The sequence below is a fragment of the Cheilinus undulatus genome, linkage group 13 (genome assembly GCF_018320785.1).
Source record: "Cheilinus undulatus linkage group 13, ASM1832078v1, whole genome shotgun sequence".
NCBI classification, from domain to species: Eukaryota; Metazoa; Chordata; class Actinopteri; order Labriformes; family Labridae; genus Cheilinus; species Cheilinus undulatus.
The window spans coordinates 25575042-25589447 of NC_054877.1; the positions used below are offsets into that span (position 1 = coordinate 25575042).

Sequence of the window (14406 nt, forward strand, 5' to 3'; positions counted from 1 at the left end):
TTTTTCCTTATTGAGAGATTTCATAAGCAAACAGTGTAACTCACTGTCACTTTACTGATAAGTTTACTGTCAGGTCATTTTCTCTCTTCTTTTTCAGACTTTTAGAAATACAGTAGTTGTGCAATTCAAGTAGCTGTATTGCATTATTTTTTGCATATTTTAGTTGATAAAAAAGGACATTTTGCATTCTTAGTTAAATGCATTGTAAAGCCATAAGTTACAGTGGTGTTTGCCATCATTTTATTTAAAGAAGAAACCATTACAAGTGGCTTCATTGTTGAATAAAATAATTCATAGACCAGGGAATTGATCCATTTATTTTGAAAAAAGTTTTTTTTAATCAGTAATGATTATCTGTACTTTTTATTGTAAAAATTAATCACAATATGCAACCTCTTTTACCTGTCTTGTGTTAATTTTTTTTTTTTTTTCAGATGATGTTGGTGACTCCACTTTTCCCTAAGCACAGGATTCTCAGCATAGCTTCATATTCTCTCATGTAAAATTTAAAGCTGACTGTATATGAGCAGCATGAAGAGAACGCAGCCACTAGAGGCTGCACTTGCAAAGACATGGATACATAGATCAATAATGAGAGAGAGAAAGGTAGAGGAGTCAGTGGAGAAACTGTGCAAAAGAGATGGCGAGATAGCATGCGGTTCAGTACAGCAAGAATAAGTGACAGAGAGAAGACAGAGTAGGAGTGAGCATCGTTCCAGCTGACAACCTCAGAGAGAGAGAGAGAGAGAGAGAGAGAGAGCGAGCATCCTATCTCACAAGAGGGGGAGAGAGAGAGAGAGAGAGAGAGAGCAGTACTCAGCCACATTGCCCGTCCTCATATTTCCCTCTGCAGCCGTGTGAAGCAGAGTGAGCGGAGGAGAGGAGAGAGCACATCTGAGTCCTGTGGAAACAGCGGGACCACGTACCACTTGGCTGAGAGATCGATGCGCATACACCAAGCCACACAGGAAGGGTGAGCGGCCCGTAGGACGTCCGTATTGTGCCACAGAGAGAGAGAGAGAGTAGCCAAAGGGACAGAGGGAGTGAGGACAGCGAGACTGGAAGATCACCCAAGGCCAATTTCAGAGCTTTCAGCTGGTCACTCAGAGCAGGTGAGTCAACTTTTGCTCCTTGGATAGATGCCCTGCAGGTGCTTTCTGACTGTGACTGTGTTTCACGAGTCCTGTATTTTACTCGTGCACAGTTATACATTGGATGCTCATGACTCTTCTTGTTGTAGTTTGTGTAACATTTGCAGGGCAGTGTGTATTTATAGTTATTGCCAGGTGATTTGAGTGTGAAACCTTGGTATCAATCAAGCTGTTATCATGCTGAGCAGAGAGGAACACAACAATAGCTGCTTAACGACCCTCTCCTGCTGGGTTTGTGTGTTTTTCTGTGTGTGCTTTTGCAGTTAAAGAGTGTGTGTTGTTGTCATAACAGGTGAAACATGCCTGAATGCGAACCACTCCGGCAAATTAATGGTGTCATTATAAAAGCTTGCTTTAATAGAAATAAGTGCCAGTGATACCAGTGCATGGCAATTCATCACAACTGTAATAGAAAGGGTAATTTTTTAAAATGAGTTGTTGTTATATTCTTACATTGGAAACTTCAGTAAGGATGTTTTCCTCCTTTAGTACTGTTACTGCTGAGTTTTGATGGAGTGTAGAAATTTGCTAATATAATTAAACCAACATAACAGCAATAGGCTGGTGATTTAAGAGAAAAATGCAAACTTACTTTCAATTCCAAGTTGTTAAACTTACTCTGCTCCATGGAAACTAAGTTTGATCATTTTCAAAGTTTACTATCTGTCTTGTCTGTCTTACAGATAAGCATGCATGCAAACACAGTCAGAACCTGAAATACTTAAGCTTTTTTACCGTTGTTGTTGAAATCTTTGCTCAGTGAATACAGATGATTGAGTGTCTTTCAGCAGCTTTTGTGACTTAAATTGATGCAATGTGGCATTTCTTCCTCTGGCCTATGCTCATGCTGTACCTGGTTTGGAGAATGCCATGCCATGCTTGATGCAAACCATCATCACTCTATATGAGTCCTTTTTTCAGTCTCCCTTCATCTCCCTTTCCCTAAACTCCCCTCCCCCTATTTCCCCCCTGTGTCATCCCATGAAGGTTATTGCCATATATCCAGTTGGTTTAATTTGTCACAGTCAGCCAGCTGTATTGTCCACGGTCACAGCAGGGGAACAGGTTGAGAGATTTAGAGTTAGGTATTGACACCATATTGGAAGCTGTAGAGATATATCAACACCTGTGAGCAGAGAGAGAATGACAAAATGAGAGAAAAAAGAAGAAAAAGCAGAGAGAAAACCACCAATTCAGTTTCCTAGTAGAGAAGGGAGCTGAGCAGTTAATTTCAGAGGCTGTGTTTTCATGACTGTTTGTGTGTCTGGTGTGAGCGTGGAGGCTTGAGGTTATCAGTCTTTGGATTCATCATATCCCTTGCACAGAGCCTGGCGCTCCTTTTCTCCCATGTGGCTCCTGTGTCATTAAGCCGAGACACCAAATCTAAGAGATCGCTTTCTCTCTTCGTCTCTCTTCCTCTCCTTGAAAACACCGGACTCTCTCGGTCTCTGGATCTTTGTCTTTACCTCTCGCTGGCTCTTCATCTGGCCATTACTCACCCTGTCTCCCTTTCTCCCACATATGCAGAAACACATTCACAAATACAAGGAGGAGACATTTGTTCAAGTGTAACTGCATTTGTGGAAACTGGCTGCTCATAAAACATGCAACAGTCAGTGAGTTTTAAATAAGACTGTGCAGAAATCTTGTGATTGAAATTCAAATTAAATACAGATGACTTTCCTCTAGCTCTATGTTTAAGCACTTGTAATGGTGAGGAAAGGCATCCAGTCATTTTCCAGGAAATTGCATCTGAATTTGGAAGACTTCTTAGAGACATGTCTTACAGTTTTACTTTATACAGCAGACTTATATAAATGCACTTGCACTAACAACTTACTGAGTAAACCAAATGCAAAATTATTCAAATGTTTACTGTCATTGTTCTGAGAATTCTGTTTGCTTTTGCTGTGAGTCACTCTGGATAAGAGCCGCTGTTTAGTGGTTGAATTGCAAATGCAAATTGTTTCTATAAATTGCTTAAGGAGCAGGTGCTATCTGTTGAATTTGTCTCACATTGTCACTGTATCTGGATTTTCCTTTCTCTCTTTGCAAATCATTCACATTTATTGGAGTGCCAATGGGCAGCTGAACAAGATTGCAATCGTCTTTGCGGTAATTAATAATTTACATAATACATCATTCTGGGGGTATTTTATTTTTCCCTGCGCTGGTGTTAATTGTGTTAGCTAAGCCAGCGTCATTACTTATCGTTAGGGAGACAGTGAAATGTGGACATATCCTGCACTCATTAGCAGCTGCATCATTTATCTGATACTGCACAGATTCAAACACAGGAGCAGAGAAGAAACTGAAAGAGGACAGAGATCTTTAACTGGTAGTTGTTCTGCTGTTAGTTTTAATGCACTCAATTACATCACACAACCACAGCTTCATCCCTCATTTGCTTATTAGATTTTAGTGCTATAAAGGCTATGTGAACAACATATGAATAATTTTCTCTCTTGTTTGGTGTGAGCACAATGTTGCACAATCTGAACATTGTACATGCCTGGCACAGCACTTATCCGTCCCACAGAAAACAGTGAATAGAGCACTTTCCTGTCCTTCAACCCATGGTTCATCTTTTGTGAGGCACCTTAGCGGCCTCCGCTGCCATCATCTCAGCCTGTGTGACGAATCCTGAGCAGACTGCTCTGATTTATGCTTTGAAGTAGAGGAGCCAGACATGAACATTTGTCTGAACAATTGGGTGAACTCTTACCTTCCTCTGCTTTTTTGTATTGATCTTTTTTGCTTGCTTGCTTTATAAAATGTATCTTTTTTCATGTCTCCAGTCCTTATCTCACCATTCTCACAACACTGTGTTATAAAATCAATCAGAAGCAGTTCAGACATTCATCATAGGGAATTGCCTTTCATTTTCACGCAGCATTTATGATTAGAGCTTTATCAAAAAATTGATGAATCTTTCATGAATGAATAACCTTTTAAGATAATATCTTGTGTTTGCCTTATCTGACAATTATTGTTTTCAACATATCAGGGTTAACTCTTAACACTAAAATTATAAATTTGATTATATGAGTGGTGGGCAGTAAACCAGTATCCATAACTTCACCAGTAAATATTTTTGCAACCCTAGTGTCACCATTTTAAACGCATGCATGCAAATGCCACTCTTAGTGGTGCAGGGTGATATATGACAAACCTCAGCTCAGTCTGAGCTCAGTCATCAGCAGGTTTCATTCTTGTTTTATGTTAAAAGCCAGGCATCGCCGTTATTACCAGTGTTTAAATGGGTGCTTTCAGCTGTAGAGCCCACACAAGGCATGACGCAGCCACTAGCTATCGTAGTGATTTTTGCAGAGCGCATCTGCCGGTCTGTCTGGGGCTTTAACACAAGTTGGGTTGCCTCGGTTTGTTTTTAGCTCAGCGCTGCATTGATTCTGCTTAAACTACAGTTTGAAATGTGTTTAAACTCCTGACTTGCTTAATAAGTCCGTGTTCAGTCCTAGAAGTGAGCTGTGGCATTAAACGAGACAGAGATGTATGAAGAGATGCAGCTGTAAACACTGCACTTTGTAGAAAGTCGCCGGTACTGCTGCAGAAACTTAGTTGAACAGTGATAAAAATCGCTACTTCCGACAATCCCTTCACAATAAAAGTCTGTAGCTGTTGATATTTATTAAGGGCTTTTATTGTGGAGAAATAGAGAAATAAGGTGTTGCAGCTTGCCTCACCTCAGCATTACAAAAGGGAAACCTTGAACTATAGGAGCAGTAACACAATATTAAACATAGAGAAATTAAAAAAAACACATTTTTTTAATGTTATGCTCAGACATGAATTCTGTTTGCCACCACAGGTTTCTGCAAATAATTGCAACGTTTCTGTGTTGATGTAAACTCATCCTGCAGTGAAAAGGTGCATTTTTGAGACCAAATTACAGCTTGCTCTTACCCAAGAGGAAATTCGGTTGGTATTTGATAAATTTAGTTCAAAAAATAAAGAAAAATATGATTTTTACTTTTTGGTCATTTCTGTGTTTTTTAAAACAAGGATAAGAAAAAATCATTTAAAATCGTAAATCTATTTTTTTTTTAAAGAAAATCAGGGATTAGATTTTTAGGCCATATCACCCAGGCCTTTTAAAAGCCAAAATTCACCAGCTTGTGCAGTTGTAATTAACCTGCCGCATGGTAAACAGGTGAAACGTATGTCTTCTCTAAGAAACATGAAGTGCTCTTTGTGGAGCATCTCTATTGGCTTTAGCACAGGATATATGCTGCAATAGATCTACTTGTTTTGTCCTTTGATTATCCTGGCTTAAAAACTGTTTTTATGTGTTTTTATCTTATAACTTGCATGTTTAAAGTTCACGATGGGACAAAAAGCAGGCAGTTGCATTAAGCAAGGTCAGAGAAGCAGCTGAAACCATGTAGCTTCATAAATTTGCTAACCTGCAAAGCAGTTGGATTTGCCTGTTTCCATGATTCCTACTGGCGAATCCATCTTGCAAAGCTCCCATCTGAGCCGTTTGGGCCCATTTAGAAAGTGACAGGACCAATCAGTGTTGAGGGGCAGTGCTTTCAAGCGCGGCAGAGTCGTGACGTATGCTAGCAGCTAGAAGAGGCCGGTGCAATTATTGCAGCATGGATGCTGCTAAAGCGTATGTTTTATCAGAACTTGACGACATTTGTTCGTTAAAGAAGAACAAAGAACAGCATTGAGGTTTTTTTCTTTTCAAAAACGACAAAAGTCATGTACTGACATGTCTACAGTCGCCATGGTTTGCGTTATACAGTTCTCCAAGGAGTTTACTCCTCTGTAGTGGTGCACCTCGTTTTGGGGCTGCGACGTCACATGTTTGGTGCTCTGGTTGGCTCGTAGAGATGTGACAGACAGAACATTCATCTAATGGCTCTCCAGGTTTTTTCAAAGGCTCTGCCCTTTCCCAAAAGCCATCTATAGAAGGTTTACCAGATAGATGTGTGAAACAAATTCATGTGGCGTGCCAGGTTATAAATTTGCTGGTACTGCTGCTAAAGCTAAGTTAAATTAATGGAGAACACACTATTTCCATCAAGTTCTTCATAATACGTCAGTAGTTGTTATTTTCCTAGTGTGCTTTCATTGTGTTTACATCCCCACAGCAGCAAATACGGTGTAGTAAATGACAGCTTGACACACTTAAGCAGGAGAGAAATAAAACTTATTACTAAAGGTTCAGTTACAATGAAGTAAACACAGAGAGACCTGTAATATAATTTTTTTGTGATCTTATGCTCAGACATGAGTTATGTCATCACAGGTTTGCTTTGTTTTTAGAGGAAGGGGGCTTGTAACACCAGAATTTAAATGCATTATCTCTTTTGATTTGTAACACCGGGATATAAGCTGTTACCATAAAGGGCAAGAAAAAAACGATAGAAATTGTAGGTCATATTGCCCAGGCCTAAATTAAAATCATCCTACTTTAAACTTTTTCTTTAGATCAGCGAAGTTAATCTTGATTTCCTAATTTTATGAGTAATTAAAAAAAAGAAAAAAAAAAAAAAAATAGAAAACAGGCTCAGCATGTGTTTAATGCAGTAGTTTTATGTGTCTCCTTCATGTTCACATTCATGTTTTGTGGGATTATTATTTTGATTTTTTAATGGTTTTGCTCACAGTTGTTCAAGTCTTAATAAAAGAAAAAAAAATGAAAGGGGCGCAGGTGGCCTAGTGGTTTAAGACGCGTCCCATCGGGGTTCGAATCCGGCCTGTGGCCCTTTCTGCATGTTTCTCCCCAACTCTCTTGTCCCTGTTTCTGATTGTATCCACTGTCCTCCTCTACCATTAAAGGCACTAAAAGCCCTAAAATGAATATATATATAGCTAAATACAAATTAAAGCTAAAAGGCCCAGAGGCAAATTAAGTTAAGTGTATATATTGATATAGGACTGTTTTTCTGCACTTTTGTATTGTTGTTTATCTAAATAAGGCAAATGATTAAGAGGTTGTAACGAGTTGAAAAATGTGTTCAAAACACTTCTGGACTGGAGTGTTGTGTCAGATACTGACTGCCCAGTGTTTCTGAAAGCCAAACACTGAAATAACTCTAACCCTAAACCAAGCAGTACAAATTGTTCCTCTCTTTTCTTAACTGTTTTAGAAGAAAGGTGCTCTATGGTGCTACTGATGTTGCTGCATTGTGTATGTAACACAAGATAAAGTAAAATGTATCAAGGCTCAGTATCTTTTTGGTGGAAAGTGTGAGGTGCCCATGTTGCCGATGGCAGTAGTCACTGGCAGTAATTCACAACATGAGGTAAAATGATCAATCTGTTAGGCCTGATGCTCATTTTAGTTCCATTCAGGTAGAGCTGGGTTGTGTCAGTGCAGAGTCCAGCTACTGAGACCTTTTCAGGATCATTTAACTATGAAAACCTCATCTCTGTTTTGCTCTGTCTGTTGAGGCTCTTGTCTGGAATGTAAATCTCTGGAGACAATGCCATCGTTGAACATCACAGCTCTCCACTGTTCATTTCTCAACCACACAGTGCTTTATTAACACAAGACGGATGAATGTGGCAATTGTGCTGATAATATCAACACTTCGTCTGTCTGACTGCCTTGAGTCTCACAAAAGTGCAGCGTGTGAGCGTCTCTCTCTTCTCTAATGAAATAAAATATATGAAAAAAAAGCTGTAGCACTTCGACAGAAGGGCTGACAGAACCACAGGTTTTCAGTATTTGCTGGTTAGGATTTCCTGATACAGCGAGATGTTGTAAATTTCACATGCACAGCCCCCCAACAGTGTAGAGTGACAGTGCTGAGCGTGGAGAAAGCAGGAATCGATGGCAGGATGTCCAAGAAATCAGGCCTCTGCTGTATTCTAAAGCAGTGGTGAAGGCTTTTTGTTGCCTCACATTATTTTGATGCTGTCTGATTTAACAGCTCAATTACATATGCTGTAGGAGTGGTTCTAAGTACTCGAGGAAGATGTGCTTTGTATATCGCAGTGATTTACAGAAATAGGACAGGAGCTAGAATTGGGGTTTGAGCCTTGTGGGAGCTCTGTTTGACTGTTTGTTAAACATGACAAAGCTTAGAGGGCCATAAAACATAGGGAGAAATGTGACTGGCTCACTTGAAGTAATGGAGCAAGTGTGTGACAGATAGGAGAGCTTTACAGTCATTTGAGCTGAATAGGGATCTTTTCTTCTTGTATCTCTCCTCCGCCTTTAAAGCAAATTTCCCACATGGGATGGCATACTTGAACTGATCTTAGCCTCTGATTTATAACATATTTTAGAGCACAGCAGAGACATATTCACCTTGGTCTGTATTTCAGTCCATGAAATCACATGAATCTAAATTGGTTCTCTTACCACGGCGCTTCAAACAGGATCCACAGAGTTCAGAGGTCGACCCAGTGTTCTTGTTGGGTACGTATCTGCAAATCCAGGATCCATGCCAATGTGCTGTTGCATTAAGAAGTACCTTCCTGCAGCCAGCATTTGCTATCTCCTTTTTTTTCTTTTAACAAGCGCCTGCCTTATGAATTTTGTGGGGATATGCTTGAGAGGTTTTATTTTTATCCCCCATTGCCCAGCCCTCCACAGCCTTTATAGAAGCCAAGCAGGCCATGTTAATGATCCTCATTAGCAAAGGAGCTGAATGCAAACTGGAATTGTTACTCATCAACTGCTGCTTAACATTTGGGGCACTTTCACTTCCCCTGTCTTTTTTGCTGTTTCTCCTCACACGTCTCTCCACATCACCCTCCTCAACATTTTTCCCTCCTTCTTCCTCTCCTTCCCCTCTCCCACCTGAGCGTGAGCTCTGGGAAATATTCTGTAAAGGTCTTCCATTTCTTTCAACCTCTTCTTTAGATGTATTTTTTCATGATGGTAACTGCTCGATGCAGGTCCCTGGGTACCGTCGTGTACCTGTGTGCGATCACATATGTGCACATTGCTGTGTGCAAGAAAAGGAAGCTTTCCACCTGACCTGCGATACTAGTTGCCTTTTCTCCCCCCTGCTGTGAAGTAAAAAGCTTAAAGTTCAGGCATGAGCCCCCTCTAAGCAACCTGTGAAGGATGTTCAGATATACAAACATGTCGGCTCAAGAGACACCTTTAGCTGAAGGGTAAATATGCTCTGGCTCTGTTTATACACACACTGTGCAGCAGTAAGAGGCTGACAGTGTTTGATACCTGGCTGACTGGGGATTATCTACAGCTGTACAGTCCAGGCTGCTACACAGCATCATTTTGATACTTATCTAAATGTTCTGCCTTATGTAACCTTTATTTGAGAAGTGAAGTCACTCTGAACACTGGCAAGGAAATGTTCACATTATATGTGCACCAAATATATAAATATCCTGAAGTACATGCTTACTATGATCTGTTAAAATGTTTCCTCTTGGAAATTTCTGTAAAGTTTATAATCACAAAGTCTTGTTGTTAGAGGAAAAGGTTAAGAATACTGAGCTGTAGTTTTTATTTTTTTAAACTCGATGTTTGGGGTTTTTCAAAGAAATCTACTGTATCTACAATTTCACTTGAGATACTAAACTGACAGTTGACGGACTCATTAAAACAAATCCTTTAATCTACCTTTCTGGATAAAATTTTGTCTCTCCCTTCTCTCTTTTACCCCTCAATAAAAAGAAAAATGTCCAACAAGGATGGAATAATTTTTTTTTTTTTTTTTTTGCATCAGTAACAAAATGATCTAATGGACTATTAATCAGTGTTGCATCTCTGATAATAACATCCACCAAATGTACTTTTAATTGGGAGAGTTCACACCTCCTGCTGTTCTACTCCTCTAATGATCAAACTGGCAACTAAAACCCACAAAAAGAGCTATTAGTCTGTCAACTCTGTGTACACATTTTATGCTAAGCAGAAAGCAGTGATTAAAAATAACTCTTAAACTTGACATTTTTATTGCCAGCGTTTTGCACCAAAGCAAACTCGAGCAAAGACGTCTTTGATGTTTTGAAGTACATGATCCAAAGTCAAGTGTGCAAAAAGAAAAGGAAATTGAGTACTAAGCTTAAAAAACCTTGCGGCCAAAGGAAGTTTTGAATCTTTTGGGACAAATCCAATCAAGTCTGCAAGCCATTTGAGATTTTTTTCTCTCAGCCTTTATCAAGCAAAGCCAAGTCTTTATGAGTGAATTGCAAATTCCCTGCAAGGCTTTTTTGTCCCTGAATGCTGATCATCAAAAAGGAACCTGTGTGTGTAGTTGGGTTTATAAGATGGATGTTTCACTAGCTATTTAGGAACACAATCTTAAAGACAACTGTAAGTACAAAGAAGCTGTTAAGCACACCATGAATGAAGACCCTCTTGTTAAATTTGTAATAAATAGTGTTTCACATATGGTTGAGAGTCTAAACTTTGAGTGCTTGGTCATGATAATCAGAGTGTCATTTCATGATGTTCACTGGGAAAGATACTGTATGTAAGCTTTCCTTTGATGCTGTGTGCCCCATTGTTTTTTCTAGATTGAGGTTTATTCTGCCTTTGAGTCTCAAAAAACCCAGAATGGGGTCCTGACGCCTGAAATCTTATCTTTAAATGTGCATGTGTGGGATGCAATGATTTGAGAAAGTATTGCAGGTTCTCTGCACTATGGCATCATCAGACTGTGGGCTGTTGGCAGCTCTTAGGCAAAATGAACATTTAGTCATGCAAACATCATATCAAGAATATTAACACAGGCAAATTTATGTAATGTTTACTGTCCTACCCTGGCTTTTACTCCCAGAAGTGTCATAGTACATTTCCCATCCCTGCTGTTAACACAACCACTCTGCCGTTCTGTTTTCAGGTTTCAGTTTGGATTTTTAAAAGGAATACTCCAGGTATCCTGCTGTCGCTCCAGGATACAGACTAATTTGACGGTAAAAGAAAAAACACAGTTTAAATATAAAATGGGGCTAAAACTGTCAAACCAGAATCTTCACACACCAGTTAATTGCACTTGTGATAAAGAACCAAGACAGCTATTTGTCACCATGAACTACATCTGTCTGCCATTAACCAGGATAATGCCATTAACTTAATTTGTCTTTAGCTCATACAAAAATTCATTCTCATTCCTAATAAAAGCAGAGCAATTATAACTGCTCCAGTTGTCCCATTTGCATATTTTCATAGAATATTCATACAAATACATTAGATTTTCCACGTAATAAGCAAAACAGTGCTTTGAAAGGTTAGTTTCTATAAGACATACCTTATAATTGGATGAACTGAGCAACACTGAGATTCACTTAATGCCATACCTGTAAGTGTGGGCCACAATCTCTGGTGGATCTCAAAGGTGCTGCGAGCAGGCCCTCAGAGGTCATTTACAACAAATAACAGTCATGAAAATCATTTCTGGTGTGGATACAAATGATATTAATTTATCAATATTTCTCTATTGATGCAACCAGTATGAGTATACTTAGAGCTGGGTGATAAGGCCTAAAATTGATATCCGAATATATTTTTGCTTTATCCCGATACTTGATATTTATCATGATATTTTGTAATGGCTTTTTTAGCAGCTGTATTTAATTCAGCCCCAAATTACACTAGTTTGGTGATAAAAATAGACTGTTCTATTGGATTTTAGGCCTGGGCAATATGGCCTAGAAATCATATCACAGTATTTTTCTTGCCTTTGACGGTAACAGTATTATATCTCGGTGTAACAGTATTAAAAGGAAATAATTTTTTTCAATCCAAATTCAAGCGTTATTAACCCCTTCTCCCCTTGAGACAAGCCTTTAATGGCATACTCAATTTATGTCTAAGCATAGGAACACAGACATTTTTTATTTATTTATTTTTTTAAGTCTCTTTAGGTTTACTAATATCTAACTGCACTCCAAGTTTCACATTTCATCTCTATCCTGATGAAGTGTGTTAAGCTGCAAATGACTTCAAAATAAAAGCGTTTTAGAAAAATAACAGCCCCGGACTTTTATTGTGAAGGGCTTGACAGAAGAAGTGTGTTTAGCACTGATTTAGCTTTGCTTTGGCTGCCGTACTGGAGAGTTTTTGCAGCTACTTTACAGCAGCTTTTCTGACCTCATTTAACATCGCAGTCTGGATCTTTGACTCACTGTGGACCTAGAAAAGAAAGTCAGAAGTTAAAATAGACCTTTAACAGCACTTAGCTTGTGTTAAAGCCCCAGACAGGCTGACAGAGACTGCACACTGACTTTGTTGCGGTACAGCCATCAAACTTGAGAAGACAAAACATGTGTTTGCCTGCCAACTGTGCTTATTTTCAACAACAAGAGCGGGTGACATTCATTTTGTTACCTGGCTACACGTAATCCTAGAGCTAAACGTGCTATTGACTGGACTCAGCCTGAGCTGTCCGTCACAAATCACCCGCTCCGCCAGCTCTTGAGCGAATCTGCCTCGTGTGCATCACAGCACAACGTAGGCATTTAAACTGGTGATGACGGTGTTGCAGAAATCCATTCCGTGGCATAGATTGTACCGGTGCAATATTAAAAGCGTTTTACCGCCCACCTCTGTTGGGTTTTAATAAAATTGTTTGCAGAAAGGGTAAAAATCAATATAAAGTCAAGTTTAGCAGTTTTATTGTGAAAAGGACTTCATTCAGTCCTTTACTAATAAATCAAAAATACATAAATCATGAAATACTCATACATGAAAGTCCTGAAATGTTTTCTGTGTTCTGTTTACTATTGCTGATTATTAAATGATTATTTTCCTCATTAAGGGTGAAGTAAACCTACACAAAACTTATCAATCCTGCATGCAGCCAAAGGCCAAAATCCTGCTGTCTAGTCCACCATTCAGGCTCGCAGCTGTGATTATATTAGTCTGTTATCTGTGCTGATGAATGCTGGACCAGTTTCTGACAAGTTCATAACATGAGAGTGTCCTTAGAGCTTATTTAAGAAACTCTGTGTGATCATGGGGGGAAAAAGCTTGTCTGGAGGCGAGAACATTTTAACTCCGTGTTGTCAGGGTTTTGAGCTGTTAGGCTGAGGTAAGGCCAGGGGCGGTTTTAGTGACTTGGAGGCCCCCCTAATATCACTCACCTCAACTTCTTTGATGACAGCCATATGAATGTGAGTTAACAGAAGCAGCACAGTGTGCAGTTGCCACTAATAACACATTTAACTCCATACAGTGTAAGATAATCTGCATTATAAACAGCATCTGTTAGGTCCCTGATCATCAACTGGCGGCCCGGGGGCCAAATCAGGACCCCAAAAGCTTCCTTTCAGGCCCCCAAAAGATCATTTAATTCAAAGATGTTGTGTTTTTAAGAGTATCCTTTGGCTTTAATTGTCTTCAGCTGTTAAATCCATCCCACAAACAATGAATAGTGAAATAGTCTGAGAATGACTAAACATTTGATCTGTTACTACAGAAATTTACTGTCATAAATAGTGGATATTTAAAATTAGGGTTAAGCTTAGCAGAAGTGCTGCAAAAATGACCAGATAAAGTGGTGAAAAGGGGTTCAAATGCGGCAAAAATGGGTTAAACAGGGAAAAAGGGGCAAAAAGTGTCATAAATTGGTTACAAATTACAAAAATTGTTCAAAAAAGCAATGAAAATGGGTTAAAAAGTGGCAAAAATATAAGAGTAGTGGCAAAAATGTATAAAAGAGTGGCACAAAGAGGATTAAACATGCACGGAAAGTGGTTTAAATGGGTTAAGAAGTTAAACTGGGTTAAAGAAGCAAAAATGGGCAAAAAGTATCAAAAATGGGTTAAAGTGGCAAAAATACAGCAAAAATGGCCTGGCAAATTAGTGAAAAGGGGTTCAAGAGTGGGACACGAGGGAAATAAATGGCAGGAAGTTGCAAAAGGGGGTTAAGGAGTGGCAAAAAATGAGTGAAAAGTGGCAAAAACTGGTTAAAAGTTGCTACTGTTGTTAAAAAATGTCATGAAAAGAGGTTAAAGAGTGGCAAATATTGATAAGAGTGGCACAAAGTGGATAAAACATGCAGGAAAAGTGATTTAAAGGGTTTAAAGAATAGCTAAAATTGAGTTAAATAGGCAAAAAGGGGTTAAAATGATTTAGTATTTAGTCACAATGGTGGAGGGCCCATTCTCTGGGATTTTCAGGGGCTCAGCCAGTTCTGCCTGTCTCCTTGTGTCCTGCTGCATGATAGATAACAGAGATAGATCTCACAGGTAATACCTAAAAATGTCAAAATACAAATACTGCTATAATAATTTGTTAGCCAGACCAAAATATTTATTTAATTTTTGTGTATTTGAAAGTCAGGTCCCCAGAGTTTCT

General features: G+C 39.1%; 1 protein-coding gene across 1 annotated transcript in view; it reads left to right on the top strand.

Moving 5' to 3' along the window:
- The first annotated feature begins 997 nt into the window (after positions 1-997).
- tnr (tenascin R (restrictin, janusin)) overlaps positions 998-14406 on the top strand; it is a 288572-nt gene continuing 275163 nt past the window's right edge. Inside the window, exon 1 of the mRNA XM_041804243.1 lies at positions 998-1112. The gene's annotated coding sequence lies outside the window, so the exon portion shown is untranslated. The remainder of the gene's footprint in view (positions 1113-14406) is intronic.